Genomic DNA, 7,808 nt, shown 5'->3' with positions numbered 1-7,808 from the left:
TGGAACGCTGCCACGATGGGAGCTGAACTGGCCAGGACTCGGCTTCCTGTAGCATCCTGTGTGTGTGTGTGTGTGTGTGTGTGTGTGTTTGCCTCCTGCTGGAATATGTGCTCACCATGCATATTCTAAAACTTACCACGGATTTGCATTCGTTGTGGCTTTTAATGAATTGTACAGCTCACCTGCTCATGATTAGGTTTTATTCAGGCTTTAGATGCTCAGTAGAGGGTTATTAAGTAGGGAATTAGATCTGGTTCTGTAACAGTGAGTGAAGCATCCTCTGCTCTGTTCTCTGGCTACATTCACTTTGACACAGGGCTCTACTGATTCTCCTCACGTTCCAGAGCGTTGTGGGGCAAGGCACAGACAGATGGTCTGTACCCCCCTCGCACACATGCTAAACACAGGGGGCCGGAACGTACAGTAGTGGTAAAATCAGTCACTTGGGATGGTGCACAGTGGGGCTGTGTATGAGCAAGAACTTGGTGATATGATACATATCACTTTACAGGGGTTATGATTCAGTATATTGTAATATTGTGATCATTTAAAGGGACATGTTATGCACAAATCACTTTTTGTGTGCTTTTGTATTTCCACTTAGGTCTCGACTGCTCTTATTATACACTGCATGCACAAAAATGTCAGTTTGCCATTTGGATGGGCCCCTTTTTGTGAGTTACAATAAGGAAACCTGCATAGAACCACCCTGGCACCACCCGTCAATCCCCACCAGAGCCCCACCGACTGGATCATTTGAAGAAACATCATTTCGGTCTGCTGATGTAGAACCACAGAGAGTAACAGCCAGGAATAGCCAGCAGACTTTGTCTGACGAAGGGATCTGTACCTACAGTCTGTGGCAAGAATATATTCCTTTCGTACAATTCTAGAATATTCTTTAGTTAATTCTCTCTAGAATGTTTTCCACTTAAACACTTCTAGTATGCTCTGCAGTTACTTGACTCTGGAATGTTTTAATTTCTTAAGGTTTTAGAACCAGCTATCAGCAGAATGAATGAATAAAGTTATATTGTGCCTTTCAGTACGAAGGCATGTCATCCAATCAGGCAGGAGTACTCTTATCGAAGCAAGGACAAAGTGCCAATCCATATTACCATGCAGACATCAAGAAAACATGGAAACTGCACCCAGATAAGGACTTGAACCCACAATTCCAACACTGAGAGGAGAACATACCATCCAGCAGAGCTACCAGGTGCTGATGATGTTCTGAATTTTTCAGCAGGAGTTGGGCTCAGTGTCCTGTTTATTTAAAGATCTGTGAGAACTAACCAACCAATCATATGTCCAATATTCCAATCATTATCTTCTTTCAGTGATGCAGAGCAAGGATGTGGAGTTTCTGTCAGTTTCTTCATCATTTTAACTATAGCTGATGCAGCTTTATAGCTGAGATCAATCAAGGGGAAAGTACAAGAAAATCCATCAGTGCTGGATATGCCTCCTCGCCTGGACCAGTAACAGCAGACGAAAAGGAGGATTTGCATGCAACTTAACCTGCTGAACTTTTGTGCTGCAGTCAGTAGCTATAGTAGATATATAGCTGGATATTAACAGGTTGTGTGGGGTCATACTCTGAACTGAGTGAGTTTCCATGTCATACCTGTCAAGTTTTGGACTTAAAAATAAGGGAAATCTGTCACCTGCTTCGAGTCGCCCACCAACCCAACCGAGGTTCAGAATCCCTTATATTTTAAGACAGGTTTACAATAAATCTAAAATAACCACCTGGGAACATTTTACAAACTACAATTAGATTATCAGAATCTGACAGGTCTATCTTTGTTGACACTGAAATGTTGTGGACATTCCTACATATGTAATTCTTATAATACAGTAAAACCCTTTTCTAGACATTTACATGAAATCATCAGCTTTTACAAAAATGACATGGACCAGATGTATTGCATAAGTAAATATTAATCCAAAGGGGCCTAAACAATTAATAATTTAATTAATACTTCTTTCTATTGATCACTCCAGTCCTGTCAGTCAGTTAATTTCAGCCCTCTTCACATTTTCTCTCTCTCCAGATCAACCATCACTTCTGCCCCTTCTAAATAATAAATTACACCACAACACACAATAGCCCTGAACTAATAAAATAAATACAGTTTCGTTCATTATAGCTTACAGTAGGCCTGCAATCCTAAATTAATAAACACAGTTTGAAAATGAAATAGTTATTGGCTGATCAGGGCAGGTAGAACATCTAATTTTAAAGTTAAGCTAACTGAGTCACAAGCTGTATTTTCTTAAGCACACAGTCGGTTTGATCCGACTGTTTCAGAAACAGCGTCATCATAGTTTACATGTTTAGCTCCGTTACCTCGCTGTTTATCCAGATGTGCTTTACCGTCAGCTGCTCCGACTAGCTCTCACAGCGAGGGGGGCGGGGCTTTCCTACATTGCGCTCCGCGAAACCAGGAACCTGATTGGCTGTTTCACCTGAAAGGCGGGACTTTCTCCTTGAACCAGCACTACCATTGGTTAAGAGACACACAGTGACCAGTGCCCTGTCGCCTCAATAGTAAAGTTTTTTTTTTTAATATAATACGGGAAATTTACGGGAAAACACTAATACGGGAGGACGGCGGGAAAGAGGAGTAAAATACGGTAGTTTCCCGGCCAAAACGGGAGACTTGACAGGTATGCCATGTTCTAGCTGTGTCAACATTTTGATCTCCTTAAGGTGCTTCGAGTTCCTCAAAAGTGTATTTGAATAATATACTGTATATATGAATCTGCAGCACTTAATTGTGTGCATGCAGTGGAAGAGTAAGGATACATTCACATTACCAGGCTGAAGTGACTCAAATCAGATTTTTTTGCTCAATGTGGCTCAGATCTGATTTTTTCATGGCTGTGTGAACTGATCTGAGCCACTTACATATGTGGTCCTATATTGGATACGTATCCGATTAATGGACATGCGACATGAATGTGAACGGTCAAATAGGGATTCATGCATCTTTTTGCATACATCAATGTGTGCATGTGAGGCGTTTCAGGGACTGATACGTTCATCACATTACACACAGATACAGGTTACTTACATTTGTGAATAGGAACTGTCAAGAAAGCCAAATCCAATCTGAGCAAAAAAGATTTGAGTAATGAGGCTTGTAAATCTAGAAATCATATTAAATGGGTCTGACCTCAGTCCATTTTAAAAAGCTTTGCCCCAGAGATGATGACCATATTTCTGGATGATGTTCTTCTTGTAGGATTCAGCTTTAACCTGTGAACTCTGTTCACAGACAGTGAATGATTTCTAAAAGTGTTCCTGAGCCCATGATGTGATTTTCATTTCAGAATTAATGCAGTCTGTTTTTTGAGTTCAGTGCTACTTGAGTGCTACTTAATTGGACAATGTAAACATTAGAAACTATTTATTTTTATAGTATTTGTATTTTCTATACTGTTCCCAACAATTTTTCCAACAAGCCATTTGTCATGTCCGAACATGCAAATCAGATATTTTCAGATCACAAATAACCGTGTGGACAGTCATCTCAACAGATCTATTATGAGAAACAAATCCAGGTTTCTGCAGACTAAACACAGCTTGTATAGATTTTTCTAGCATTTGTGAATTTGAAGCTTGCCAATTGCATTAAAAACTAGAACCCTACATTTAAGAAGCCAATCCAGCCATTTGGATTGCTCAGAAAGACAATCAGAGAGCAGTTACCTGGTGGGTAGAAAGCTTGAGAACAAAAAAATGTATCCATGGTATTGGTATAAAATTGAGAATTGTGGATAAAGGGCATCTACTGTATATTCTTAGACCTCTAAATCTAAATCAGTGCTGAATAAGGCTCCCTTGTTGGACAAGCCTGCTTTTGTTGTGCTGTGCCTGTTCAGTACCACAGCCCCAAGATCAGATCTCCACTGGAACGCAAAATGTCCACTGCATGGTGGCGACCATGTCTGTCTTTAACAGCTGCCGCTCTTTGTCTCTCTCTCTCGCTGGCACAATCTCAGATCACACATCGTTAATCAATCTCTCTGCAGGCTCTTAAGGAGGCTCAATTAGTCCTGTCCTGATTAGTGGAGCTCTGCAGTGACCTCCCCAGCCTTCCTTAAGTACTTGTTCTGTATAATCCTGCTGGGGGATGAGACTAAACACGGCCACAGGGTGTCACACACCCATTTAGCACAGTCCATCACAGCTGTGTGCAGTCGAGCAGCTGATAACCGGTGCATGTATCGATGGGTAGGAAAATTCGACAGAACACCGGCACAAGTGTGCTGCTGTGCAGGAGAAAGAAAGCTGGTGTGAAAATGAATGTTCATCTGTTTACATCTGTGTTTCTGTAATTATATTATTATCAAGTGTCAGCAAAAGATATTGCTGCTAAAGCCATGTTTACTCATTAGAGGAAAACTGCACAATTAGCGGATAACACAATTAACCCTGCAGGTCTTTATTTTGTGCAGAAAATGCATAATTATAATGGCTTTGCTGCAAGATGTGAATTGTGGGTTTTGTGCACTAAATAGTAATTTAAAAAATGACAAATATGTACACAGATACAGCTCTGGAAAAAAATTAAGAGACCACTTTAGTTTCTAAATCAGTTTCTCTGATTTTGCTATTTATAGGTATATGTAGGGGCGTAGCAGCAAATTCTGGGCCCTGTACACTCTCACTTTCAGTGGGCCCCTATCCATGCCAGTACACAAGGAACGTGAACGAAACGGGTGGGAAACCGAAACGGGTAGAAAATGAAAACGGGCGGAAAATGAAAATGTGTGGAAAACGAAAAATGAAGACGTATGTAAAGCGAAAACGGGTGGAAACAGAGATCACGCAAAGCGTAAGCGAGGAAGACAACAGGCAGGGTAAACAAAGGCTATCATGGGAAGCGAGACAAACCCACTGGAATGAAGCACGAGGGAGGAGGAGCCAGAGAGAGAGAGGAGCAGGGGTGGTAGCAGCCAATTTTGGGTCCTGTACACTGTTTGTACTGTACAATGTGTGCCCCTATACACAAGGAACATGAGAGAAAAAAAAATCAGGATTTTCATGGGCCCCTCTCCGTACTCAAGCCCTGGGGAGTTAGGTCCACTCCCCCCCATACTACCACGCCCATGGGTATATGATTGAGTAAAATGAACATTGTTGTTTTATTCTATAAACTACATACAACATCCCCCAAATTTCAAATGAAAATATTGTTATTAAGAGCATGTATTTGCAGAATAAGAAATGGATGAAATAACAAAAAAGATGCAGAGCTTTCAGACCTCAAATAATGAAAAGAAAACAGGTTTTAAGTTCAGAAATCAATATTTGGTGGAATAACCCTGGTTTGTCAATCGCAGTTTTCATGCATTTTGGCATGTTCTCCACACGCTTCTTTTGGACATCTTTATGCCACTAATGGGGCACAAATTCAGTTCAGCTTGATTTGATAGCTTGATTATATTCCAGAAGAAAAATCATCATTAAGTGTTTTTTTTTTCCAGAGCTGTACACATGGCATGTCAAAAGCCATGAAATAGCAGCATGTAAAATTAACAATTGTTATCTCAGGGACAGCTTGGGTACTGTAAACATATAGTCACGTCCTGGCCCTGTTCTGTGTCTTCCCTAGTCTGTCTTTGACGTTTCGGCCCTCCTGTCTGTATATTTTCCTTTGTGTTGCCGCACGAGCTCTGTGTTTTCACCATTTCTCTGTCTGATTGTTCTCACCTGTGCTCCCCCACGTGACTGTAATCTGTAGCTCCGCCCCCTCGTTACTCGTTTCACCAGGTGTCTCCCTTTTCCGTTTTCCTCCTTGTGTGTTCCCTCCCAGTGTTTCCGCCTTTCCTCTGTCTGTCTTTGTTGATTTTATAGCGTTTTCTCGTTTATTCTCTGTCTCATTTGCTCTTCCGTCACTCTTCTGTTTAATTTCCCTAATTTATTGAGTTAGTTTTATATTTCCTGGTTTCCTTGGTTGTTTTGTTAGCCTGTTAATCATGTTTGTTTTATGTTTCCCAGGTTTGGTTTCCCAGGTTTATTCGGTTGTTTTCTTTGTTTAATAAATCTTACCTGCATTTGCGTCTGTCTCCGTGTCCTCTTCCTGCTCCTGCATTCCCTGACACACATTTACCCTCACTAGGTTTTTGCAATGTTAGGAGCTGTCAGTGTTTTCATATTTGTTGTTGATGGGGCATTTATTATGGTAACACCATTTCATAGTACAGGAAAACACTGCACTGACTTTGGACTTGATAATAAAACACAGTGGATCAACACCAGCAGATGACATGACTCTCCAAACCATCACTGATTGTGGAAACTTCACACTAGACCTCAAGCAGCTTGGATTTTGTGTCTCTTCACTCTTCATCCAGACTCTGCTCCCTTGATTTCCAAATAAAATGTAAAATTTACTGATGATCAGTGATGGTTTGGAGAGCCACATCATCTGCTGGTGTTGATCCACTGTGTTATATCAAGTCCAAAGTCAGTGCAGTGTTTTACCAGAAAATCTTAAGGCACTTTATGCTGTCCTCTGGTGACAACTTTTATGAAGATGCGGATTTCATTTTTCAGCAGGACTTGGTACACTGCCCACACTGCCAAAAGTACCAATTGGTCTTATTTTTCAAATTTTCATTTACTATAAGCCATAATAATCAACAATAAAACACATTAAACGCTTAAAATAGATTACTCTATGTGTAATACATCTATATAATATGAGTTTCACATTTTAAACTGATTTACTGAAATAAAGTACCTTACCTTTTCAATGATATTCACACGGTATTGTGCTGCACAGGACAGTGGATTACAGCACCAGTGAGAAGAGCGCACATACCTGCACATCTTCATAGTGCAGCTGTTTCACACTGTCAAATCATTTCTACAGTGTAGAAGCTCAAATTAGACTGAAATCTAAGCCTAGCATTCTGAAAACTGAAAATTTTAGCTTCCCTTTTCTCTTGCTTTTTTCTTTTTCTCACTCTTTTCCTCTCAGTTTCTTAAGACTTGCTTACAGATTAGTGAAGCAGGTTAACAGATAGGCTAGTCATGTTAGTAATTTCCACAATAGTGTTAAAAGTACCAGTTATAGCAAGCAAGCACAAAAAACTGTAATTTCTGGTTCAAACTCCTAAAGTAGTTATACGTCTTATCTGGTTCATAGTGCGTAAAACCCACACAAATGTTAATTGTATACATGTATAAATGTATAAGTGGACCTGAGGGGAAAATATAGCCTGGGCTCTTTAAGAACTACCCGGGAATTAGGGAATAACTGCACTGCGCATATTATAAATATAATGCAGCAGCGCCCTCTGCTGGATACATAGTAGAAATAAAACTGAATTGTCCACTTAATAATAAATGTATCTCCAAAACAGCAACTAAACTGTACAGGAGAGATAAAAGCTTCTTAACCCACTATAGCACGAGACGTTGCTTAAAAACCAAGGTTATTTCACCAAATATTGATTTCTGAACTCTTAAACCTGTATGAATATGAACTTGTTTTCTTTGCATTATTTGAGGTCTGAAAGTTCTGCATCTTTTTTGTTATTTCAGACATTTCTCATTTTCTGCAAATAAATGCTCTAAATGACAAAATTGTTTTGGGAAAGTTGGGAGAAATGTTGTCCCTAGTTTTATAGAATAAAACAACAATGTTGATTTTACTCAAACATAAACCTATAAATAGCAAAATCTGAGAAACTGATTCAGAAACTGAAGTGGTCTCCTATTTTTTTTTTCCAAAGCGGTATATCAAATACAATAAACATTTAATTCAAGCAAACGCTCTGAGACTTAA

The sequence above is a fragment of the Astyanax mexicanus genome, chromosome 22 (assembly GCF_023375975.1).
Source record: "Astyanax mexicanus isolate ESR-SI-001 chromosome 22, AstMex3_surface, whole genome shotgun sequence".
NCBI classification, from domain to species: domain Eukaryota; kingdom Metazoa; phylum Chordata; class Actinopteri; order Characiformes; family Acestrorhamphidae; genus Astyanax; species Astyanax mexicanus.
This window is presented reverse-complemented; position numbering follows the sequence as displayed.